The sequence below is a fragment of the Tursiops truncatus genome, chromosome 1 (assembly GCF_011762595.2).
Source record: "Tursiops truncatus isolate mTurTru1 chromosome 1, mTurTru1.mat.Y, whole genome shotgun sequence".
Lineage (NCBI taxonomy): Eukaryota > Metazoa > Chordata > Mammalia > Artiodactyla > Delphinidae > Tursiops > Tursiops truncatus.
The window spans coordinates 164,668,777-164,695,732 of record NC_047034.1 but is presented as its reverse complement, the minus strand read 5'-3'; the positions used below and the strand labels follow the sequence as shown (position 1 = coordinate 164,695,732).

The 26,956-nt window shown below is 38.6% G+C and overlaps 1 protein-coding gene and 1 long non-coding RNA gene across 2 annotated transcripts in view; both read left to right on the top strand.

Moving 5' to 3' along the window:
* The window catches only part of CLIC4 (chloride intracellular channel 4), an 86,092-nt gene that overhangs the window by 848 nt on the left and 58,288 nt on the right, over nt 1–26,956 (top strand). The gene's annotated exons all lie outside the window — the stretch shown is intronic.
* Nucleotides 6,600–15,562, top strand: LOC109550440 (uncharacterized). The gene is made up of 2 exons (XR_002176968.3): nt 6,600–13,696; nt 15,409–15,562. It is a non-coding gene; the product is annotated as an uncharacterized lncRNA (long non-coding RNA).

Below are 26,956 nucleotides of genomic sequence, written 5' to 3'. Positions count from 1 at the left end.
TCAAAAAGAGCAGACATTCCTGGGCCTCAGGAAAAAGCCGAGATTCCCAACTTGGGTTTTTCTGTCTTAGTTATATTACCACCATCTGATTTTCTTGTTTCTCAAGCGCGAGTGTTTTGTATGATGCAACATTTTGGCTGCTCCCCTCGGTGTTGCTGCCTCGGGAAAGATTGTGTGTGCCCTTTTGTTTTGAAAGAAAAACTGATGAGGGAAAGAACTCCTCACTTGCTTTGGCTTTAAAGGGTTGATTTTTCCCTTCTGGTCTTTTCAGTTTATATATCCTGAAACTACCATATTTGTAGACAAGTACTACCTCTAGCCCTTTCCTTTTTTCTTTAATATTTTTCGTTTTAGCAAAGATGAAAGATAGAAGTTATGAACATCTGGATTCAACTGCCTCCCTCAAAACTTCTTTAAAATCCTCGAGATTTTCTTTCTTAGTCACTTACTTAAGCAGGCTCTTTCAGAACCAGGCTCTGAATTGGAGAGTTTAACAGAAATCCAGAACAATTTTATTCTTTTTTTCCTGAGTTTTTATTTTAAAGAACGGGAGACACTGAAGGGTGTGTTTAAGACATGGAAAGAAGAAATGATCTGCAAGTGATGGAAACAGTGTTTGTTTTAGGATTTTCTTTCAGTTATCAGTTTTAGAAACATTTGATTCAGGGAACTGAAACAACAGACAGGTATAGAACCCCCAGAATATCTTCAAAGAGTCTCAGTTGCTTCGAGTGGCAGATATAGTACTTTGAGATGCAGGGAATGTAGGAAGACACCTGAAATAAGAAAAAGGAAGAGGAGTGGGAGACAGCATGGAGAAGGGAGAAGAGTGGGTCAGAGATAAATGTTAAAAAATTTTAACTGAGCCAGGAATAGGAATGAATTTCCATAAATTCAAAAACAGTGTATCTACTAAACACCTAAAAAACATGTTACTTAAACATGTTACTTTAGAAGTATCATTAAGTTTAGTGTCAGATAAGGGTACTATCAGTAATGGCTTCTTTTCAGCATTGTACTGGAGGTCTAGCCAATATAATAAGACAAGAAAAAGAAATAAAGTATATGAATTAGAGACAAGTAGATCAATGCTTAATGCCCTACTTACTATTAATTTAACTTTTGTTAGAAGGAGAGAGGTGTTTCCCGAACTTTAGTCACTTGCATACCCCTTCTTAGTTTTCCATATATGTGTTGAATTGGTATTATTATTTACTAAATTCAGCCCGTTTTTTAAAAAACATAAACACAATGCCCTAAGCAATACCTGTGAAAATGTGGATTAGGTGTGGTGACTATATTTCTTATGTACGTAACTATTTTTTTGTGTGTGTGTGTGTGCGTGCATAACTATTAAAAGAAAAAATGTTCGTGAGCCACCTAAAAGCATCTTGCTTATCACTAGTTGTAAGCCTCTGTCACTGGGCTTGTTGACAGAGAACCAGGTTCAAGTCACAGTTTTGCACTCACTGGCTGGTTTAACCTGGGCAAGTTGTTTTCCCTCTCTGAGACTTGTTTTCCTCCTTTGTGGAGTAAGAAATGAAATGTTTTCTGCTGTCCTGTGGTTCGGCATAGGTAAAACTTTGTACTGATGTAAATCAGGATAGCTGTTTCAAAGGGGAAAAAGGGGCCAGGTAAATTGTAGTAAAGAGTGTTCTTATAGTTTCTAAAATCTATGTGTGGGAAATGCAAGTGGGGGAAAATCCCCTTATAAATACAATTATTTTGAAAGCAGTGAAAGGGCAGAGGCTGTGGTTGTCCAGTGTGGTGTGTTAAGCAGTGTTAATTATTCTGCCAAGAGATATCTGAGTTTGTAGCAGAAACCTATTATCTACACTTAAAAGAAATGAGTTTAAAAGTGCCACCTGTTTAGGTAGCATTAAATTGAACAGAAATAGGCTAGGACCTTCCCAACTAGTGTGACTGGACTCACAGCTACATTTCTTTCCTTGTGTGTATTGTCTTTGGAGATGTCTGTCCATGAGCCCAGTGAATCCTCATCACTTGTATAACAGCAGTGCTCCATTTTTGTTTGTTTACCGCAACACCTATAGGATAGGGTATCCTCCCAATAGTAAAAGAGGCTTACAAAGGCAGTCATCCTCAAGAGTTAGAATGCCCTCTTTCCCTACCCTGCGGGGCCTAGTAGATGTATATATTTTGATACACCAGCCCCACTTGGGGACCACTGATTAATAGGGTGAAGTTCAAACCCTTTAGGAAGGTCATAAGGTCTCTTATCTGCTGTCGGGTTTCTAATCCAATTTGTCCACTTACTAATTGTGTGTCCCAGGACACATAAACCTCTCTGCCTCATCTGCATAGGTGGGATATTAATAGACCAACCTCATGGGATTAAATTAGTTAATATATGTGGTGATAATAAGCTTAGAATAGTGTCTAGTATACAGTAAGTAAATAAATGCTAGTTGTGTGTCATTTTGTATATACTTATTTGTATGCTCATCTCCCCTGCTAGATAGGCAGTAAGTTCCTTGAGGGTAAGGTCTGTATATTGTTCTGAGTCGGTACCAAACTGGGTACCAAATAGTTGAAATGAGATTGTTTCCTTCTTTCTGAGCATTTTGGTGTCAATATATGCATCTGGCATGCTTCGGAATTGAGAGCTACTTACTTATTAGAACCTGGTAATCTGACTCTCAAACCTTGGTCCTTCATTTGTTCAACTTTGCCTAGCCTCCAGCCTCCGAAACTCTGTGTGGTTTTATCTATCTTTTTTCCCCTCCATTTTTTGGGTACTTCTGAGCTTTTCATGTATCTGCCATATATTTTCCACCAATATTTCTTCTTGGTTATGTTCAGAATTCGGAAGCCAAGATTTCTGTATTGGGTAAAAGTAAATATTGTGTTGAACAACAAAATGAGAGAAGTTGAGAAGAGACTGAATTTTTGGATTTTTCCTTTCCTTGCATATGCCTAACTCCTATTGACGCTGCTGCCTTCCCCCCAGCCCCCACTAGAATCTTTGGTATGATGTGATGGTATTTCTGATTTTGGTTTAGGAGGAGTCCCTTTGCAGAATTTAGTTTTATTGGTTGGAATTTAAAGTTGTTGGCATGCCATTTTGCATTGGGACACTCACTGTTGGCAGTCATCCCTAAACTGTTAGAATTGGGGTGGTGTAAAAAGTTAATCTGGTGCAGAGTGGCTTAACACATAAGAATGCTTCTTTTCAGATATTTGGCAGGATTTTTAATGTGTGTGGACCCTGGAGCCAGACTGCTTGGCTTGAATCTGGCTTCTAGTAGTGTGTCAGGGAAGTTTCTTCAGTTCTCAGTACCTCAGTTTCTTGACCTCTAATATCAGGATAATAATAATAACACAATTTTATAGGGTTGCCGAGGGGATTAACTGGTGATCTACGTCTATTAATTAGGGTAGTCTAAGCTTCTGTAAGAAATACTGTAATCTGCCTCAAACAGTGGTTCAGACAAAATGGAAGCTTATTTCCTTTCTCACTTAGCAGCCCAGGGAGGGTGTTCTAGATGTTAGTGGCTTTTCTCCGTAGAGTCATTAGGGACCAAAGTCTTTCCAGCTTCTTTTTCCACCAACCCCCATAGCATTGTCATCCTCACAGTTGACAGAGCTGGTTGCTGAGAAGTCCTGGTTGCAGCAGTGGGAGGTGAAGAGTATGGAGGAGGCTCATCTCAAGACCCGCAGCCCAGAACTTCTACCTGTCACTTCCTTTCATACTCCAATGGGGAGAACTTTAATCACATGGTTTCGTCTAACTGCAAGGAGTGCTGGGAAATATGATCTAACCATATATCACGCTATGTAAAGTATTAGGAATAGTGCTTGGCACACAGTAGACACCTGTTTTTGTTGTTGATGATAGATAGTATATTCTTTTTTTCTTTTGCTTTTTTTTTGGCCATACAGTGTGGCTTTGCAGGATCTTAGTTCTCGGACCAGGGATTGAACCCAGGCCCTTGGCAGTGAAAATGCAGAGTCCTAACTGGGCTTCCAGGGAATTCCCAAAAGTATATTATTCTTTTTTTTTTTTTTTTTTTGCTGTACGCGGGCTTCTCACTGTTGTGGCCTCTCCCGTTGTGGAGCACAGGCTCCGGATGCGCGGGCTCAGCGGCCATGGCTCACGGGCCCAGCCGCTCCGCGGCATGTGGGATCTTCCCAGACCGGGGCACGAACCCGTGTCCCCTGTATCAGCAGGCGGACTCTCAACCACTGCGCCACCAGGGAAGCCCTATTCTTTAAAAAAAAAAAAATATATATATATATATATGTTTATTTATTTGGCTCTGTCGGGTCTTAATTGCAGCACAGGGAATCTTTCATTGCAGCACGTGGGCTCTTCCTTGTGGCGTGCGGGCTTCTCTCTAGTGGTGGTGCAGGGGCTCCAGAGCGCATGGGCTCTGCAGTTGCGGCATGTGGGCTTTCTAGTTGTGGCCCGAGGGCTCAGTAGTTGTTGTGTGCGGGCTTAGTTGCCCCACGGCATGTGGGATCCTAGTTCCCTGACCAGAGATCAAACCCACATCCCCTGCATTGGAAGGCGGATTCTTAACCACTGGACCACTAGGGAAGTCCCCCCTCCAATAGTATCTATCTATCTATATCTATCTGTATAGATATCTTTTTTTTAAATAGGCTTTTTTAAAAAAATTAATTTATTATTTTTGGCTGTGTTGGGTCTTTGTTTCTGTGTGAGGGCTTTCTCTAGTTGCGGCAAGGGGGGCCTCTCTTCATCGCGGTGCGCGCGCCTCTCACTATCGCGGCCTCTCTTGTTGAGGAGCACAGGCTCCAGACGCGCAGGCTCAGTAGTTGTGGCTCACGGGCCTAGTAGCTCCGCGGCATGTGGGATCTTCCCAGACCAGGGCTCAAACCTGTGTCTTCTGCATCGGCAGGCAGATTCTCAACCACTGCGCCACCAGGAAAGCCCCCTCCAATAGAATATTATTCTTAAATGTGGGCTTCATTAATAGAATTCAGGGGATTCTGTAAATCCTTGAAATTACATTTAAAATTCTATATTAGTCTTTTTTTGGGGGGATTAGGAACCATTATTTTTGGGGGGGATTAGGAACCATTGTTCTAAATGGTGGCATTCTGAGTGTCGAACATAATTCGTACAGGCAAGGTATAGAAGAAAGGTTTGGGCTACATGATCGTTAAAGTCACTTCCATTTTATTATCTGTGATTTAAAGCATTTGTTGTCATGAAGGAAGTGCCTAATACTGAGTTAGGTACTATGGGAGATATAAGAAATTATGGGAGATATAAGAAATTATTAAACATTTTCTACCTTTAGGTTTATAAATTTTATTGGAAAGAAAACAATACAGGATGGTACATACTTAACGAGCCAAGTGTGGTTCACATTAAGTTGGGCCAGGACATATGGGGAAAGATGGAAGTAAGCTTTAACTTGACCTTGAAAAAGTGGCTGGAGTAAGTGAATTGGGAATAGCCAAGAATGGGAATATTAGTTTTGACATCATTCGTAAACTCGTTATGCAGGAAACAGTAGACAGATGATACTTTCGAAGAAGAAGGACCCAGCAATGATTCAAACCCATAGTGCCAGGGAGAGAAGTTATTTAAAAGTTGAGAATGAGACTTTTAAAACCTAACTTTTAGTCTTGTTTGTCCTCCCAACACTTCCCTACTTTTTGGATTGCTGTCTATTCAACAACTTCCCAGCAGCATTTGGGAAGGTGCAAATGGATTGTACAGATGGACAAACTCTCAGCTGTTTTTTTACAGTATAAAATGGGAGTTCTTTTTTTAAAAATTAATTTTATTTATTTTTGGCTGCGTTGGGTCTTCATTGCTGCACACGGGCTTTCTCTAGTTGCGGCGAGCGGGGGCTACTCTTGTTGAGGTGCGTGGGCTTCTCATTGCGGTGGTGTCTCTTGTTGCGGAGCACAGGCTTTAGGGGCGTGGACTTCAGTAGTTGTGGTGCATGGGCTCAGTAGTTGTGGCTTGTGGGCTCTAGAGCGAAGGCTCGGTAGCTGTGGTGCACGGGCATAGTTGCTCCGTGGCATGTGGGATCTTCCCGGACTTCTCGGTAGCTGTGGTGCACGGGCTCGAACCCGTGTGCCCTGCACTTGCAGGCGGATTCTTAACTACTGCGCCACCAGGGAAGCCCAGGAGTTCTTTATATTTTGTTTTGAGCGCAGGCTTTTTTTAAAAACACAGACAGATGAAATAAATTTTCTAAAGGCAATGATGCTGAGAACTTTGTTTTAATAATTGAACAAAAACTAACTCAACGTCAAGACAGTGTTACATTGGATGAATTGGTTTGACATTCATTTGAGGTTTCCATAGGGGAAAATTCAGGAGATAGAAATGAATGTAAAAATGTGAAGTTAATGGGAACTCTATTCTTATTATGTTTTGTCTGAGCTGTTCTTGAAGACCTAACAGTGCCTCTCTGAGCAAAGGCCAAGGTGATAATTTTGGTTAAATGTAAAATTCTGAGAGAAAGGGGCCCAAAATGGGTAAGAGATGGGAGGATTCTGAGACAAGGTGACTGAACACATGAAAAGTCTAACGGTAAGGGGAGGGTGGGTGGGAGGGATAAATTAGGAGGTTGGGATTAACATATACACACTACTATATATAAAGGAGATAACCAACAAGGACCTGCTGTATAGTACAGGGAACTATACTCAATATTTCATAATAACCTATAAAGGAAGAGAATCTGAAAAAGAATGTGTGTGTGTATAAAACTGAATTACTGTGCTGTACACCTGAAACTAACACGGCATTGTAAATCAACTATACGTCAATTAAAAAAAAAAGCCTAATGGTATGAATAATAATAGGAAAGAGGCAATGCGGAGGACCTGGCTGTCACTAAAAATCTGAGTTGGTTTGGAAGGATGCTAACAGAGATGCCTGGAAGCTGGTAAAAGGATGGTGAGCAAGACTTTCCCACTTCCTGTTTCATTGGCACTATGGAGCCTCAGTGTTCTAATGTCTCCTGAATAGGGAATTAGTGAGTCTATAAAAGGGAAATTTGTTAGTCAGGATGGGAAGTGTGATTAAGGCATGAATTAAGATTTTGATCAAGTAGTGGAGTAAGTTAGGATAGGTTTGCCCATTGTATAGGTTCCTGTAGAAAATGGAAAGGGAGTTTCTGAAGGAAAATAGCATTAAGGTTGTGATTACAAACTGTCCAAGTATGATCTAACAGAAATCTAAACTTAATTCAGGGCATCAGTTTGTGAATTCTCTTGGAAGTTTTAATCCTTTTGTCTTTTTGGAGACCTGACTTTTATCCATCAGTGCTCAGTACCAAGAAATGGTGTAAGGAATATCAGTTAACCTTGTTTGGTTTCTGTTATTTTCCTTTATTTAAAATATAAAACCAGGAGACTGTATTAGTCTAAATTTATGAAAATAACTTATGTAGATAAATGAGACTATATTTGAAAGTTGTGCCAAAGATGGCCTAAGAGTCTTTTATATTTTAATATCAATATTTTGAAGAGGGCTTCCCTGGTGGCGCAATGGTTAAGAATCCGCCTGCCAGTGCAGGGGACACGGGTTCGAGCCCTGGTCCGGGAAGATCCCACATGCCGCAGAGCAACTAAGCCCGTGCGCCACAACTACTGAGCCTATGCTCTAGAGCCTGCGAGCCACAACTACTGAAGCCCGTGCGCCTACAGCCCATGCTCTGCAACAAGAGAAGCCACTGCAATGAGAAGCCCGTGTACCGCAACGAAGATCCAATGCAGCCAAAAATAAATAAACAAATAAATTAAAAAAAATCTATTTTGAAGAAGTAACAATATTAGAACCAGGGCCATGTATTGACCCTCAGAGCATAGATTTTGTTCTGTAGATTTTTTTTTTTTTTCTTTGCTTAGAGCTGAAATACAGTGTAACTCTAAGCAAGAGGTGTAACAGGTTTTTTACACTTTTTTGGTAATAAAATTATTACTTCCAACTTTACAGGTGAAATAATTCATTTTTGTGAAAAGGATTAAGTTTTCATTAGAATAGTAAAAATGTCAATCGTCTGTAATAATTTAAGTATTGAATTTTACCATCATGCAGCATAGCTATTTATTTGTATGTGTGAGAGAAGGGAAAAGGAGAATCTGAACAAACATTGGAGAATACAAAAACAAACAGATGAAAGCTGAAGTAATTAAGAACTTTTTTTAACAATATGTGAGTTCTATGCATGTTTTCCTCAGCTAACAACCAGTTGCTTTATTATGGAGGTGGACACCGGGTGGTAGATTGCTAGAGTGAAAGTTCATTAAAAGCTAAAGACAACCGAATCAGGCCGTTGTGCTACGTAGGGATATGGAAGAGTGGTGAGACCAGACTACATAGACTAATCAAGAGAAAAAGAAGATGGTTAGACTTAAATGAAATTTTGGCTTTGAATATACATATGCACAAGACTTAACTGAAAAATTTGCAGAGACATAAACTTATGAAGAGTATGAAGTTTTGTATTATTTGATCTTCTAAGTTACAGAATATTTTAGTTAACTCAGGAATCTACATTTTTGATTTAAAAATGTTGAGGGCTTTTTGATTCTTCATTATATCAAGTAAAAACTGTTGCTAGCCATCAATAACATAGACTTGATTTACATTTTGTAATTGTCAGCAGGACCCTTGATTGCAAATGTACCTAAAAAAAGTGACTCAGAATAAATAGTATCTAACCGTAGTCTGTTTTAGTTTAAATATTGGCCCTAAATTTGAAAAGTAATGTCATTTTCCTTCTGCTTCCTAGTATATTCATTTGTATGTATTGTGCTTTAAAAAATGTTTTTTTTCCAGTTAATAAAAGCAACTCTTGTTTACTGTAGACAACTTAGAACACAGAAAAGCACCATAAAATAAAAATTATTTATATCCCCTTTTTCTTGAAATGACTGCTATTGCTATTTTGTTATGTGTCCTAATCTTATTCATAAACTTTAGTGAATTATTGATGACATTTTATGTATAATGTTTTAATGTTCTTCATGACAGCAGAATTCTTGGAAGAATGCATAGTGAAGCCCAATCTAATATGTAACATGTATTGAGTTAAGTGAGTTAGTTTAAAGAAAATTTACTTGATTTAGGTTTTATCAGAGAAACTCAGATTGGATTTACCTTCCTAACAGCACTAAAAGAACATTTACCCTGTTTGATCTTTGCTTGAAGAAGGGAAGCTTTTATGTTGTGAAATCTGCCAACACCTAGAATTGCTCATAGTATAGAAATTGATTAAATGGTTTGAAGGTAGGCCCTCCTTTGTGCTCTTTAGGAGAAACCTGTTTTGAAAAGTCAAATTATTTTTTAGTATTAATTTTCCCCTTCAATAACTGTCTAGTAGGTGAGGTATGCCCATTTTATAGTTGGAGGATATAAGATGCAATCTTTGTCTAGGAACAGTCGAGTACAGTATAGGGATCTTTATAGAAGCAAATATTGAATACTTTCCATGCACTAAGTGCTGGAGAGGGAAAGAAATAAGAACAGGTTCCCTTGTCTTCAAGGAGCTTACAGAACAGCTTAATGGACAGAGGATGAGTAAATGAGCCATGGTTGATGATGGCTTTTTCCCATGTAATACAGTGACTTTTTGTCTCATATGCTTTTTAAAGTCCAGTTGAATTAAGACCTTTAGAAATGATTTATGTGGCAACCTACATGACATAATTGACTTAGAGATGAGTGAAATGTTTATGTTGTATTCTAACAGATGAAGAGTAGTTAGTATTACTGAATCTACCAAGTACTGTATATTATCAGTTTGGAGAAACTTTTATCGTTTCCCTCAATAATTAGTTGTGTTATATTCTGTAATTTTGTCTAAAATAAAACTGTGATACTTCTTGCCATAAATCTTAAATGGATCCTACTTTCTCTAGTTGTTTATTGGATTAGATACAAACTCCATGATCTAGCATTCATAGTGTTTCAGATCATGATCCTGACTTGTGTTTTCAGTCTTTTCCCCCACTGCAGCTGCAAATATACCTCATGTTCTAGGCAGATTGGTCCTCAACATGCCCTGTACTACTTTGCCTTCATGGAAGATTTTTGCTCTTGTTTCTTTCGGTTGAAGTATCTTCGGCTTTGCCAGCCTCTCCTCCTACCTTCAATTTCTGCCTGCCAGAATAGTATTTGTTCTTTTTTCATTCAATCGTTTAACAAATATTGAAGCACTGTTCTAGGGACTTGGATACATCAAAGAACATTATGGCATTCATATTCAGTTGGGGGAGGCAAAAAATAAATGTATGTCTACTAGTGAAAAGTGCTATGAAGAAAAGTGAAATAGGGTAAGGAGTATAGAGAATGATAGGGGGGTGTGCTCTTTTCGATTTAACAGAACATTCTGTTGAGTATGTAGCGTTGCAGAAAGTAGCATAGGGAAGCGAGGGCAGAATCAGGGAGACTCAATAGGAGGCTGTTTAGTAATTCAGGTAAGAAATGATGGTGGCTTGGACTGAGGTGAGAAGTAGTCTAATTCTGGATATATTTCTAAGATGGAGATCACAGGATTTCCTGATGGATTGGATGTGGAACGTGAAAGAAGGAGAAGTCAAAGATGATTCTGAGATTTTTGTTCTGAACAACTAGAATGATGGAGTTGCCATTAACTGAGATGGGGAAGCCTTTGGGAAGGGCTAGTTCTGGTGGAGAGATCAGGAGTTTAGTTTGTGATGTGTTAAATTGGAATATTTTAAGACCTCATGGAACTTGTTGTCTAGTGAGAGAGGCATATGTTAAAAAAATACACAAATATAGTATATAATTACATTAAGGACAAGAACAGGGTGTCTTGAGAAAGAATGACAGGAAATTCAATTTAGATGGAAGCTTAATGAGGACTTCTTTGAGAAAATGACTTGTAGGATGAATAGTAATTAGGGGAAGAATGAGAGGAAGAGCATTCCAGGCTGGAGGAATTGGCATATGTAAAGGCTGGAAGTATTCAACAAATTGAGAGTGTGGCTGGAATAGAGAGAACAAGACTGAGGTATAGAGTGAGGTAGACAGGCTACATCATGGAGGTTCTTGTGTGTCATGTGAGTTTAATATAAATTTATTTTATTTATTTATTTTTGGCTGCGTTGGGTCATCATTGCTGCGCACGGGCTTTCTCTAGTTGCAGCGAGTGGAGGCTACTCTACGTTGCGGTATGCGGGCTTCTCATTGCAGTGGCTTCTCTTGTTGCAGAGCACAGGCTCTAGGCACGCGGGCTTCAGTAGTTGTGGTGCATGGGCTCAGTAGTTGTGGCTCGCAGGCTCCAGAGCACAGGCTCAGTAGTTGTGGCGCACGGGCTTAGTTGCTCCGTGGCATGTGGGATCTTCCTGGACCAGGGATCGAACCCACGTGCCTTGCATTGGCGGGTGGATTCTTAACCACTGCGTCACCAGAGAAGTCCCGTCATGTGAGTTTTATCCTTAGTAAAAAGGAAGTTCTCAAACGGAGTGTCATGATTTGATTTGCATTTTAGGATGAGTAGTCCAGCCGTTCTGTGGAAAATGAAGAGAGGCAAGAGTGGAAACAAGGAACACTACTTGCAGGCTGTTGTGATGGAGAAAGATGATGGTGGTGGTTTGGATTAGGATGGTGATGGAGAGAAGAGAATGGATTTGAGATAAATTTTGGAAGTGGAGTACATAGGAAGATACTGAAAAAGGAGTTCTGAGAAAGAGAGAAGTGTGAAAAATGACTTGAGTATTTTAGTAGAATCACTGGTTGATGGAGGTACCTTTTATTGAGATGGAGGAGGAGCAGACAGTGTTCAGTTTTTGACTTAATGAGTTTGAGATGACCGAGATGTCTAGTAGAAAGTTGGATGTACAGACCTGATGCTCAGAAAGAAGTCTAGGCAGAGTAGGGAGATTTGGGACTTGAGTGTGTGTGTGTGTGTGTGTGTGTGTGTGTGAGTGAGTGTGTGTGTACACATACTTTAGTTGTTTGTTTGTTTATGTGGTATTTAAAGTGTGTGAGATCATTCTGTGGAGGAGTGAAGAATAGGGAGAATGCCCAGGACCAAGTTCTGAGGAACTCACAACACTAAGGGGTTGTAGAATCGAGAATCTGGAAAAGGAGAACTAGGAGGACTTGCAATCAAGCGGTAGTGGGAAGAGGAAAACTATGAGAGCCAGGCACCAAGGAAACTAGGAGAAGTTTGTAAGGAGGAAGCGACCAGTTGTGTCAAGTCAGATGAGTGTGTATTTGCTTTATCAGCCTGGAAGTCATCGGTAACCTTAGCAGTAACAGCTTTGGTGGAGTGGTGGTGGGGAAGCCATGATAGAGTGGGTGGAAGAGTGAAGAGGAGGTAAGAGAGTGGGGTCAATGAGTAAAGCCAAATTCTAACAAGAAACTTGGCTGTGTAGAAGAGACAGGTTGGTAGGTAGAAGGGGATACATGTCAAGGGAAGGCTTTTAAGAAAAAAAGTATCAGCTGTAAGAGCTATAATGTAGGAAGGAACACTTACACCATCATCTTAAAGGGGAAAATATTTCCCATGAGAATCATCATAATTCACTGACTGGGAGAACTTTTTACTGCAAGGAAGATCTGGTTTGTGTATATTTAGAATAGATGCTTAATCTCACTGACTTTTTCTGTTGCATTTTCCAAATGCATGAGATAGAAATATAGAAGAGTATTTCATACTTACTTGAACTAATATAAATATTTACGAGGTGCTTTCTATGTGCCAGGCACTGTTTACTGCATTACATGTATTAACTGATTTGATTGTTCTTCAAGAAAGTATTTGCTGAAGGAATATACAGAAGCTTTTTTTTTTTCCCTCTTCCCATGAACAGAGTTGATTCCAGAGGAGACTGGGGGGAAAAGAAGAAATAAAAGATCACATTATTGGGGAAAAGCAGATGCCTGTTAAATTCACAGAAATCTTCATATAGAGAAGCCAGAGAAATAAGCTGGGAGTAGAATGCAAATCACTGGGCTCAGTTCATATTTGCAGTTTTGATTTAGAGCCTCAAAATCATTGTTACTTTAGATTGAAATGAACAGTTACCTTTTTTTCCTTGCAAAGTAAAAAAGATTGAAGGGAGAGTCCACAGCTGTGTTCTGACCCTAAGTTTGTGGTTTGACAGCCCACAAGCCCCAAGAGTTGCTGTCATTCTCCTGATGACTCAGCAGGGACCCGTGTGCTAGATTATGGTGTTGCCTCAGTAGTGTTGTTTGTAAAGGTTCTTTCTGTCCTGTGTAATATTTGAGATTCGAGATCCCAAAGTCAGACCCAGGGGATGATTGTGGACTGGAAGTATCATTTGTATTCCCTATGTAGACACTGAAATAGTCTATTTCAGAATTGAAGATAATTAGAATTAATACTTCAAGTAGGCAATTGAGGTGTCATTTGGAAGACTGGATCTTTGTGTTACATTGTTGTTGTAGGGTAGTTGTTAAGAGCATAGGTTCTGGAGCAGTGTTTCAACCCTAGTTCTCCCTTTGTGCCTTAGTGTCTCCACTGGGGTAATAGTATTTACTTCTTGGGTTTTTGTGAAAATTAAAAGAGTTAATATAAGAAAAGCACTTAGTGTCTGACACAGTAAGCATTGTTTGCTTGTCATCCCATGGACCTTTGGGAATGCTGAGTTAAGACTGCCCATGGATAGTTTGTATGTTTAACATATATGCTTTCAACCTCCAGGATGTTACTGTGAGAAGCATCTGCCAGTCTGCCGTTACAAATAGGTGGGGAACTTTCCATTGTTTATCAGAAGAGCAGGTTTAGTACAAAAAAAAAGTCCAAGATTAGACCTGAACTTATTCCTGAATTAACTTCAGTGAACCATGATCCTGTTGACACTTGTTAGGTAACTAAAGGACAGTCAGATTGGACTCTGCCATCTTAGAACATCTGCCTCAGCAGCTCTTTCTGGACTTGTAGCTAAAGCTGAGAGTCCATTATTATCAAGAGTGTTTTTCTTGTTTTTTATTTCTTTGTTTTGTCTTCTTTTTCTTCTTATTCTTTTCTGTGAGAGCATAAAAGAAATAAAGAGGGATAATCTAAAACATATAGGATCTAGTGGTTCTGCAGAAGTACTTTTGACTTATGGATCTTGGCATATATATAGGTTTCACTTAGCTCCCTGTGCTACTACATTTCACTGTTCTTTGATTTTTTTGGTAAACTTTGGCATGGCTGTAATTGATAGATGATGTAAGGATCATAAAGTGACTTAAAAATCCTTCATTTTATAATGTTATAAGCGTTTTGAAACTACTTAATTTATTCCTATATAAGATAGAGTACACTGGTGTATAAAAATGAGCAGTAGGTTTTTGTTTTCCTATTAAAGTCAGAGTAATAGTCGTAAGATAATAGGTAGCATTGAGTGCTTACTGTGGTTCAGGCACAGTGTGCCAAGCCCTTTACATATGTTAGGTAATTTAATCCTCATATAAACTCAGAAATAGGAACTATCAGTACTGTTTTACACATGAGCTTTAGGTCATTTCTTGTATGTGCTCACAGGGCTGGTAAGTAGCAGTACTGGGATTTGTACCAAGGTCTTTGTGATTCAGAGAGACTGACTCTTAACCGCTAAGAGCTTTTTTATTTGTTTATATCCTTTTTCTCTGTTTGAAACTTAAATTTTTACCTAACAGAGTTTTGTTTTCACTATTTGCTGTTTTCAGTCACCCTGAAAAATAAAAAAGAAAGAATTCAGAGAATGTTTAAGAATATTTCGAAAACACTAACAGCCGGTGAGCCTAGATAGTTGTTAAATGAGTTTGGTGCTTCCAGTTCTCTTGGTTAAATTTGAAAGGAAACTGTAAACTTTCCATTACCTCATCTCTTTGCATTTTGGGGGCCTGGTTAATTAGTATTTTTAAAAGTACTTTAAGGGTTTATTTATAAACTTGTTGAGGGACTTGACTTGAATATCACATATTTGATTTTAGGATTGTTTTTTCCAGTTTAGAAGTGTCAAACAGTTCCAAGTTTAACAAAAATCATGTATTAAATTGTTAGTTTTACTGTTTTTTTTTTTTTTTTTTCTTAACCTCTCCCTTCAGAGGAGCCTACACTAATCTTTGCATTGTTGACAGAAAAAAAGCAAGGAAGTTTCTTTTTGTGGAGAGAGGAAATGGCTGTTAGTTCAGGACTTTATCCATATTAGGTATAAACTAAATATAGATGTGTATTCCAGGAGTGAAGTCACATCTATAAAGTTTCTTAAGCAGAGCTAATGAGATCAGCCAGTGCTTTTGGATCTGGGTTTTTTTCTTTAATTTTTGGCTCACTAAAAGGTTACGAAACTGATTAGTCCTATGGTCAGCCTTCCATGTCCCTTAAGAATTTTTTTAATAAGGAATCTTCCTTTAAGCAAACATAACTTTAAACTATTCTGCTTTGTGTATAAGGAATAGTTACTTATGCCTCTTTTTTTGTTTTTTAGGCTGCACTGCGGGTCTTGCGGATCTCTGTTCCTTGACCAGGGATTGAATCCCGGCCATGGTAGTGAAAGCCTGGAATCCTAACCACTAGGCCACCAGGGAACTCGCGCTTAAGCCTCTTTTTGAGGGGGTGTAATAAATATTTTAGTTTCTTGACCCTCTTGTTATTTTCCTATCTCTATTTTTTGTTTGTTTGTTTGTTTAGTTAGTTTTACCCTTAAGTCTTTTTCACACATATTTTTACTGTGAGGCTAGACTCTTATTGTCTTGTTGTCATCTGTTTTACTTAGTATCTTCTTGGTTTATTTGGTGTTTAATCATTAAGTCAGATCTCAGTGTGGCCAGGTAGTAATAGGATTCTTCTGATTGGTTGGTTAGAACAGGTATTGTAGTAGAACAGAATGAAGAAATCTCCCATTTCTGGCCGAAAGCACAGGTCGTTCTCAATAAGGACTTCTTTTTTTTTTTTTTTTTTTTTTTTTTTTTGCGGTACGCGGGCCTCTCACTGTTGTGGCCTCTCCCCCTGCAGAGCACAGGCTCCGGATGCGCAGGCTCAGCGGCCATGGCTCACGGGCCCAGCCGCTCTGCGGCATGTGGGATCTTCCCGGACCGGGGCAGGAACCCGCGTCCCCTGCATCGGCAGGCGGACTCTCAACCACTGCGCCACCAGGGAAGCCCCTCAATAAGGACTTTTAAAAGTCCCTCCAAAGCATTCTTACCCACAATAAATGTTTTCAGCTCTTGTGCTCCTCCACAGAGCCCTTTGTAAGCATGCCAAAACATTCAGGCACTTGGCAATGTACTATGCTGCTGAAGAGAAGAATGATCTACCTTTATAGCATATCTTTATTAGAAATATTTTAAAATACAACTAACTCTGTAAAAAGTTTATCTTAACATAGTTCAAGGGTTTTAGTTCATGAAACCAAATGCTCTCCAAGGTTTAGTTCAGGTATCTTCTGAATCCTTCTCTGATCTTTGTGCTTCCTCAGCAGAGCTAACCCTTCCTACCATCTGTCTGGAGCACCGTGCAGTTGCATGTTCTGTCACTCATCTGAATCATTTTCCTTCATATCATTGTTCCAGTTAGAAAGTGAATTCCAGGAGATGAGGGGTCAGGGATTATTTTCTTCATCTTTTATTTCTCACCTAACACAAATCTTGTCATATAGGAGATAACTCATCAATTCAGTAAGTATCTATTAACGTTTTGGGACAAATTGGTATCTGTAGTCTGGGAATAGAGGCAAGTAAGAGAGTATTAAGTCTGTTTCTGGTACTGTGTTCTATATTAACTCATAGTAAAATACCAGAAATAAAAATAGTGTTCAGTTATTGAATTTGAGACTTGTAATTTAGGTTTTATGACTAAGCTGCTCACTAGATAGATAGCCATTGATCTAAACTTAATAACAGATTGGTTTAGAGGTCAAGAATCTTCAAATTATATAACTGAAAGATCAGGTTTAAGTTGTTGTTCTCATCTGTAAAGTGGGTGTGTTTCTTAGAAGTGATGAACATTCTAGTCTGGATTTATTTTATGTACCCAAAGTAGCCTGAGTCTTGGGTGTTTAGACCCACACAGAAAGTTGAGACTTGAGATTTCAAAGTCAGGTTCAGATAATTAAATTTTCATAATTGGAAGCAGTTTATTAGAAAACAAATATAAATGGAGCCAATAAAATTTATCAGTGGGGTTTCCCTGGTGGCGTAGTGGTTGAGAGTCTGCCTGCCGATGCAGGGGACACGGGTTCGTGCCCTGGTCCGGGAAGATCCCACATGCCGCGGAGCGGCTGGGCCCGTGAGCCATGGCCGCTGGGCCTGCGCGTCCAGAGCCTGTGCTCCACAACAGGAGAGGCCACAACAGTGAGAGGCCCATGTACCGCAAAAAAAAAAAAAAAAAAATTATCAGTGATAATGGGGACAGTTTGCCAGAGAAATGAAAAATATTTCAAGAGTAAATTATTTGACTAGAAAGATATTGTATTTCCAAATGAACTACCTGAAAGATAAATATTTTGTTGTGTCTAAAATAAAACAGATAAAGCATTGTTTTAAGTTAAAATTTGCCTTTATCATATTTAAGGCACCTGTGCATTGAAATGGTAAGTAACTTTTCACAGCTGCAGTATGTTGTTGCATATACAGTTTTAAAAGAAACTTATTTTGTAATACGTTTTAATGAAAAATTTAAATATAGATAATCCAAAATAAAATACCAGAGTCATTCATTCATATGTTTATTGTGTTTGAGTATTTTATATTAAAATAGTCTATAGCATTTTTATGACTTCAGTTTTGCATTGCTTATTGTTGTTATTAATCCTTTGTTCTTAGTCATTTAGAGGTCCAAAATTTAAAATAATACTATAGTGTAATGAGCACATGAAAAGATGCTCAACATCGCTAATTATTAGAGAAATGCAAATCAAAACTACAATGAGAGGGGCTTCCCTGGTGGCGCAGTGGTTGGGGGTCCGCCTGCCGGTGCAGGGGACGCGGGTTCGTGCCCTGGTCTGGGAGGATCCCGCGTGCCGCGGAGCGGCTGGGCCCGTGGGCCATGCCGTTGGGCCTGTGCGTCCGGAGCCTGTGCTCCGCGGCGGGAGAGGCCGCGGCAGTGAGAGGCCCACGTACCGCAAAAAAAAAAAAAAAAAACTACAATGAGGTATCACTTCAACCTGGTTAGAATGGCTATCATCAAAAAGTCTACAAATAGGGACTTCCCTGGCGGAGTCCAGTGGTTAAAACTCCGCGCTTCCACTGCAGGGGGCATGCGTTCGATCTCTGGTCGGGGAACTAAGATCCTGAATGCCGCGCGGTGTGGCCAAAAAAAAATAAAAAATAGAAAGTCTACAAATAATAAATACTGGAGAGGATGTGGGGAAAAGGGAACCCTCCTACACTATAGGGTAGGAATGTAAATTGGTACAATCACTATGGAGAACAGTACGAAGGTTCCTTAAAAAACTAAAAATAGAGTTACCATATGATCCAGCAATCCCACTCCTGGGCATATATTTGGAGAAAACCATCATTCGAGAAGGTACATGCACCCCAGTGTTCATTGCAGCACTATTTGCAATAGCCAAGACATGGAAGCAAACTAAATGTCTATCAACAGAGGAATGGATAAAGAAGATGTGGTACATATATACAATGGAATATTACTCAGCCATATAAAGGAATGAAATAATGTCCTTTGCATTATGGATGGATGGGCCTAGAGATTATCATACTAAATGAAGTAAGTCAGAGAAAGACAAATATCGTATGACATCACTTATATGTGGAATCTAAAAAGATGATACAAATGAACTTATTTACAAAACAGAAACAGACTCACCGGCTTTGAAAACAAACTTATGATTACCAAAAGGGAAAGGTAGTGGGGAGGGATAAATTAGGAGATCGGGATTAACAGATACACACTACTATATATAAAATAATCAATAAGGACCTACTGTTTAGCACAGGGAACTCTATTCAATATTCTGTAATAATCTATATGAGAAAAGAATCTGAAAAAGAATGGATATATGTATATGTGTAACTGAATCACTTTGCTTACCTCTGAAACTAACACAACACTGTAAATCAACTATACTCCAATATAAAATAAAAATTAAATTAAAAAACACAATACTGTAGTGTAATGAGCACATGGAAAGATGCTCAACATTGCTAATTAGAGAAATGCAAGTCAAAACTACAATGAGGTATCACCTCAAACCAGTAAGAATGACTATCATCAAAAAGTCTACAAATAATAAATGCTGGAGAGAGTGTGGAGAAAAGGGAACCCTCCCACACTGTTGGTGGGAATGTAAATTGGTGCAGCCACTATGGAAAACAGTATGAGGTTCCTTAAAAAACTAAGAATAGAGCTACCATGTGATCCAGCAATCCCACTCTTGGGCATATAACTGAAAAAGGTGAAAACTCTAATTTGGAAAGATATGTGCATCCCAGTGTTCATAGCAGCACTATTTACAGCAGCCAAGACATGGAAACAACCCAAGTGCCCATCAACAGATGATTGGTTTACAAAGATGTGGTACACACACACACACACACACACACACACACATACACACACACAGTGGAATATTACTCAGCCATAAAAAGAATGAAATACTGCCATTTGCAGCAACATGGATGGACCTAGAGATTATCATACTAAGTGAAGTAAGTCAGACAGAGAAAGACAAATATTATATGCTATCACTTTATGTGAAATCTAAAAAATAGTACAAATGAATCTATATATTACAAAACAGAAACAGACTCATAGACATAGAAAACAAATCTATAGTTACCAAAGGGGAAAGGGCGGGGTGGAGTATGGGATTAACATATGTACACTACTATATATAAAGTATATAAGCAACAAGGATTTACTGTATAGCATAGGGAACTATATTCAATATCTTGTAATATTCTATAATGGAAAATAATCTGAAATATTGATATATATATATATATATAACTGAATCACTTTGCTGAACACCTGAAACTAACACAATACTGTAAATTAGCTGTACTTCAATTACAAAAAAAAAAAAAAGCAAAAATAAATAAATAGCTTAAGAAAAAAACCACCAGTGCTGTAATGTGTATCTTTATAGCCATTTTTCTGTGCATAACCGCGTCATGTAATTGTTCTTTTTTGGCTGCATCAGGTCTTTGTTGAGGCATGCGGGATCTTCGTTGAGGCACGCAGGATCTTTGTTGAGGCATGCGGGATCTTTAGTTGTGGTGTGCAGGCTTCTCTCTAGTTGTGGCGTGCGGGTTTTCTCTCTCTAGTTGTGGCGCGCGGGCTCTAGGGTGCATGGGCTCTGTAGTTTGCAGCATGTGGGCTCTCTAGTTGAGGCACGCTTGCTTACTTGCCCTGCGGCATGTGGGATCTTAGTTCCCCGACCAGGGATCGAACCCACGTTCCCTGCATTGGAAGACAGGCTCCACCACTGGACCACCAGAGAAGTCCCCATGTAATTGTTTTTAAAGTCCCTCACAAATCTCATTTATCCTCTGAATTCTTCATTTTCCTTTTATTTACCTGAAGTGTAATCTCTTTAAAAACTTTCTGGAGAATTTAGATTCTTTACAGAGGGAGAAATTTTTGACTCTACTGCTGACCTCTTGATGGAATTTCTAGTTAAAATTGCTTGGTCTGGGAACTTGTTGATAAAGAGAAATAGCTCCGCGCTAAAGTTAGGTAGTTGCTGTAAGCGCAGATTGGGGAGGAGGAGTATTTTTTGAACACTTAATTGTTTTCTTTCTCTCCCAGGACTCTTTCTGAATTTAGTTTATACTACAGCATGTATATTTTTAACTTGCCCTTAGGGGAGGTGGGCTGCTGGATTTTGCCTTGCATAAGAATTTCACTCACCGACCCGCTCTAACATATTTGTCTTCAGCTGATAAGCAGGGGAACACTGGCAGTTAGTGAGTTTATCTTTGGTTAGAAGATGTTAAAAGAATGAGGCTTAGCCATTGAAAAAGTTTGAGATACATTTTTTTGTATGTGACCAAAGTGAGAATATGTAATTGTACAGGGCACCTGTTTCTTTTTTTAAATAATATAATCATGCCTTAATATAATAAACATTAATTAGTTTTCTGTGTTCCTGAAATTAACTCATTTAAATGTCACACATCCAAATTCTACATAGTTTTATCTGAAAATGTCTTGATTTCACTTCCATTCTTTAAAGATATTTTTGTGGGATGTAAGATTTTGGGGTGATTTTTGTTGTTGTTTTTATTTCAGTATTTTAAAAATGTAGTTCCATGTTTTCTGGCCTCCATTATTTCTGATGAGAATTCAGCTGTCATTTGAATCATTATTCCTTTGTATGCAGTGTAGTTTTTTTTTCTAGTTACATTTAGGATTGTCTCTTTTTGCTTTTTAAGCATTTTAATTATGATATACCTAGGTGTGACTTACTTTATATTATTCCTACTTGATGTTAATGAAACTTCTTGAATCTGTAAATTTGTCTTAATTTGGGAAAAGTTCAGCTGTTATTTCTTGAAAATTTTTTGCCTCATTCTCTCCTCTCCTTCTGAGACTCTATTTAAATATATAGACGTTTTGAGGGCTTCCCTGGTGGCGCAGTGGTTGAGAGTCCGCCTGCCGATGCAGGGGACACGGGTTCGTGCCCCGGTCCGGGAAGATCCCACATGCCGTGGAGCGGCTAGGCTCGTGAGCCATGGCCGCTGAGCCTGCACGTCCAGAGCCTGTGCTCCGCAATGGGAGAGGCCACAACAGTGAGAGGCCCGCGTACCGCCAAAAAAAAAAAAATATATATATATATAGACCTTTTGATCTTTTCGTAGGTGTTTGAGGCTCTGTTGATTTTTTCACTTGTTTGTTTTTATCTCTTCTTCAGATTGAGTAGTTTCTTGCATCTGTCTTCACATTCATAGACTCTATTCTACTGTTAAGCTCATCTTGTGGTTTTTAAAACTTTTCAGATATTGCATTTTTTAATTCTAGAATTTTACATTTTATTTTTTTTGTGGTTTCTCTCTACTGAGATTTCCTATCTTTCTTTATCATAAGCTTATTTTCCTTTGTGTCCTTGAACATAGTTATAATAACTGCTTTAAAAATCCTTGTCTGCAAAATGCAGCATCTAGGTCTGTTTAGCGTGTATCTCCTTGATTATTTTTTCTCTTGAGAATGGGTCATGTTTTCCTGTTTTTATGGGGAATCATTTGGATTGTATTCTGATATTGTGAATGATAAGTTGTATCAGTAGAAACTTTGGATTTTGTTATGTTCTTCTGAAGAGTATTGATCTATCTTTCTTTCTCTCTCTTTCTGTCTCCCTTTTCTTTTTCTTCCCTCCCTCCCTCCCTTCCTTCCTTCCTTCTCTTTCCCTTTCTTTCTTTCTTTCGTTCTTCCTTCCTTCCTTCCTTTCTTTCTTCCCCTTCCTTCCTTCCTTCCTTCCTTCCTTCCTTCCTTTCTTTCTTTCTTCTCTGTTTCTCTGTTTCTCTCTTTCTCTCTCTCTCTCTCCCTCTCCCTCTCCTGAACTCAAACTGAAAAACTCTCTCTTCTCTGGTGGGTGGCAGCTCAAATTTCAGTTCAGTTCTTTTAGTTGGCCTACTTGGAATCTGCCCTGTGCATATGTACGCCAGGGATCAGCCAGATATCTGGAGAGAGTTTTGTGTAGATTTTAGGGCTCCCCCTCTCTGGTTCTCTTTTTTGTGGTGTTCAACATTATTTTCTGGTGGTGATGGTTTCTCTAAACTCTGTCCTTTGGTTCTTCAAGCCAGCAGGACTGTGAATCGTTCATTGGAACTTTAGCTGCCCTGCATGGCACAAGGTTAAAAGATAAAAATTGGGGAAACTTGTCCAGTGTATTTCCCTTGCAGTTATCAACTCCATCCAACATCTGCTTGCTTATGTTCATTCTCCAGTGTAGTTCACCCCAAGTGGTTTTTTTTTTGTCTAGATGTTATCATTTTTATGGGGGCAAAGGGTTGATCTTATGGGAACTACTTGGCCATACTAAAAGCTTCAAATTGATTTTTAAAATTAACTTTATAATTTTGGAATAGTTTTAGATTTATAGAATATTTGCAAAAATAGTGTAGAGTTCTCGAATTGATTTTAAATGAAAATATTTCTAAAATATACTAATATTTCCTTGACTTCTTAAAATGCTGAATTTAACTGTCAGTGTCAGCATTCTGAATACAAATTCAGTAATGCAATGATGGCCTAAGGAACTATTGAGGTATGTAAGACTATTTTTGCCTTTCTGCTAAATGGCCTCAGTGGTTGTGCTTTTTGAATCTCCTGTGTGTATGCATGCATGGGTACGTGTTGTGTTTCTGTGTGTTTTCTGTCTTCCTTTGTCAACTGGTCTCTATTGATGCAGCCCATTTCCTTTAATTTTCTATTGTAATCTTTTGTGCTTTGGGTAAGCCAGATAAACAAACTTGTTAAAGTTTGTTTGAAATAAGAGTAAATAATTTCTGAGTGTTTGAATGTTGAGTTGATGAGTCAGGTACATGACCTTTAGTACATGGTCTTGGTGACATACGTTAGTGTTTGTTGTTCAGAGGCTTTTCCTCTAGCCGTGTGCTGTCTACTATGATATGTGGCTAGCCATATGTGGCTATTAAGTGCTTGTTTGAATTGAGATGTACTCTAAGTATAAAACATGTACCAGATTTCAAAGATTTAGTACAAAGAAAAGAATGTAATAACTTTATGTTGATTATATGTTCAAATGATAATATTTTAGATATATTGAATAAAATATTTAAATTAATTTCACTTTTTTTTTTCTTTTTAAAATATGGCTGCTAGAAAATTTAAAGAACAATTCTGGATCACATTGTAATGGTTGTGGTTCAGGTAACTTATCTTACTTGATAATAGTCGTGTCCATCTGTGTGAGTTGGTGGTTGTACCACACAAATCATGAGACTAACAGGTACAATTCCAGCATTTCCTTCTTATCTTGGTGTTAGAAGCTGTAAAAGCGGTTAATAGCATGGACTTAGAGTTCAGACTTCAGTTTTACCACTCCTCAGTTGTGTGACCTATGGCAGGTTACTCAGTTTCTCTAAATCTCAGTTTCCTTGTTTGAAATATGAGGAAAACAATACCTAACTTCATGTGGGTATTGTGAGGATTAATGTATCTATATAAAGCCCTTTCAAATAGTGCATGTTGAGTGAGAAATCAGCTGCTAAATTAAACACTGGCTATTAACTTGTTTGCAGGCAATTTTGGCAGCATTTTCATTTATTGTAGTTGATTCTTATAGGGAATAGAGTCAAGGTCGATCCAGACAATAAAAAGGGTTATACCTTTGGCTATCTTTTTTTCTTTCTTATCGTGCAGTATTTTTAGTTATATGGGTTATAATTTGTTCTGAAGAGATAATAGACTTTGTTCCTCCTATTTTAGGCTTTTGATGAGTGAATGTAAACATTCCAGCAGAGCTTGTTTTTTCCATTATGGTTCTGTTGTGCTTAGATGGAAAGTCCGGTCATTGTATATCTGGCACTTAGTTTTAACAAACGATTCTGGCTGAAACATTTCAGATTTGATTCTGGTATGGATTAGAGCCTTTGTTTTCATTTTCAGCATACAGTTCAAATATGTAACAGAGAACAAAAGTAGTACTTAGTAGAATCTTTTTCAACTGTCATTAATTCCCTATGTTATTTCCATTAGTAGTTTTTGAGTAACAGCTTTGTATTCAGAATTTCTTTTGAATTCTTCATAGTGCTTGAAAAAAATGCTGTCATATTTAAACAGCTTAATATTTTGACAGTGATTGGGGCAGGAATAAGATTATCATGTATAAACATTTTCTTTAAAAACTTTCTTAAATCTAAAAAAAACCAAAACAGTACAGAGGTCTATAAAGTTAATACCCCTGTTTCTACCTTTCCCCAAGTCTGTCCTGAGATATAAGCAATGTTAATTTTGGTTTGTAGCCTCCCACACCTGAGAAATATTTTCAAGCCAAGATTATAGCTCTGTAGTTATCTCTTGAAGGGATTTCTCTTTCTCTCCTTCAGCAAAATATAGGCAGACAAACCCTCACCTCCATCTTGAGGCTTTTCTCTACCTAGTTGCTCAAACCAGAAATCTAGGAGGTACTTGATTTCTTTCTTTCCCTCAGTTACCACATCCAAACCATCCACAACTCTTTAGGATTATACCCTTCCCAGTTCAATTTAATCTATGCATTTCTTTCCATCTTCATTGCCTCTACCTAATCCAAGCCACATTCCACTGGGACTATTACAGTAGGCATCCCAGCTTCCATTATTCATCAGCTTCATGCCCCCAACCTGTTTTCCATATGGTAGCAAGTGTTATTTATTGTCTTAGAATTGAAATCCGATTTTACCTTCATATACCTCCGCCCACCAAAACCCTTCAGGGGTATCCCATTATCCCATTCTGTGGCATATTCTCCCCTCCCAGCACACACACACACACACACACACACACGCACGCACGCATGTGCGTGCTCCATGAAGTAAGGAATATATTCTCTACTTGGCACATACTTTGTTACCAAGCACTTACCACATGCTGAGCAATATTATAAGAGATTTTGATATATTAACATTTAATCTCATAATAATTCTGTGAAGTAGGTATTATTCCCATATTACATATGAGGAAACTGAGTTCCAGAGAGGTTAAGTGCCCAATATCATACAGGTGGTTAAGATGAACCCATATATCAGCCCAGGCTTTCAGCCTTCAGAATCCTTGCTGTTAACCATTGTGTTGGATGATTTCTTTCTACATAGTAGGTACTTGGTAAACATTTGTTAAACGAATGAAAAATTATTCCCTCTGTGAATGTAAGTTTGAACTCCTTAATTTGGTCTAGAAAGTCTTTCATGATCTGGCCCCTCCCAATACCACTTTCTCTAGTACTTATAGCAATCTAGTCATACCGGCTCTTTGCGGGGCTGGCTTCGTCTCATTCTTTAGGTCTAAGAGATCTTTTATGACCATCTTATCTAAAGTAGGTGCTGCTTGTCATCTCTCTTAGTACTTTGTTTCCCTTTAGGCACTTATTGCAGTTTAAAGTTTTTAACTTGATATATTTATTATCTGTTTCTTCCATAAAAATGAAGGTTTCATGAAGTCAGGTCTTATCTGTCTCATTCACAGCTGTTTCTCCAGTGCCAGCTCCCAGTGCTTGGGAGGATAGTAGGTCCTCAGTAAATATGTATTGAATGTTGAATAAATATACCTGGGTCCTAGGCAAGGAGGTGTATAAAAGGTGTTCTGTGAATGAGGAAATACAGCCCATAGCTTGAACTTCAGTGGCAAGTACTACACAGACTACTGAAATCCTAGAGTGAAGTCTAAATGGCAGCCTATGAAAATAGAATTAATTGTAGACAAACCAGAGCCCTGGTTATTATACCTCCTTTTACTTATATTGAGAGTTTTCCTTTTTCATTCCTTACCACACTTACATATTTTCATTCTTCCTGCTAGTCTTAATTGGAGACAAATAGAGATATTGGTTTGGATACTTATGATTGTAAGTAACAGAAAACTTTGCCCCAAATTGTCTTGAACCACTAAGGCAGCGTATCTAAGAAAGAAGTCTAATAGGAAGACTGGCTCCCTTGTGATTCTTTTGGATCTGTCCTCTTTTGGTATTGGTTGCAGCCTCAGGCAGTATCAAGTTGGCCACATCAGCCACAGTTTTCTCATCGAAGGGTTTCTTCTTCTGCTGTCTTTATCTTAAGAGTGAGAAACTTTTCTCAGGGGACTGTTTTGTCGATTAGAACTGAGTCACATGATTACAGTAGGTCTGTCACTGGCAAGAGGACTGGAACTATCATGACTGGCTTAGAATCAGTCAGGATTTACCCCTAGAATTGGGGATTGGGTTATCATCTCCTGTATCACTTGGGGGAGGGAGGAATGGATTCCTGATAAAAAAAAAGTTGCAAGTTCTACCAGCAAAAGAAAGGGGAGAATGGCTCTCGGGCAGGCAACTATCAGATTTTGCTGTGTGGCTTCTGTGGTTGGTTAGCTCT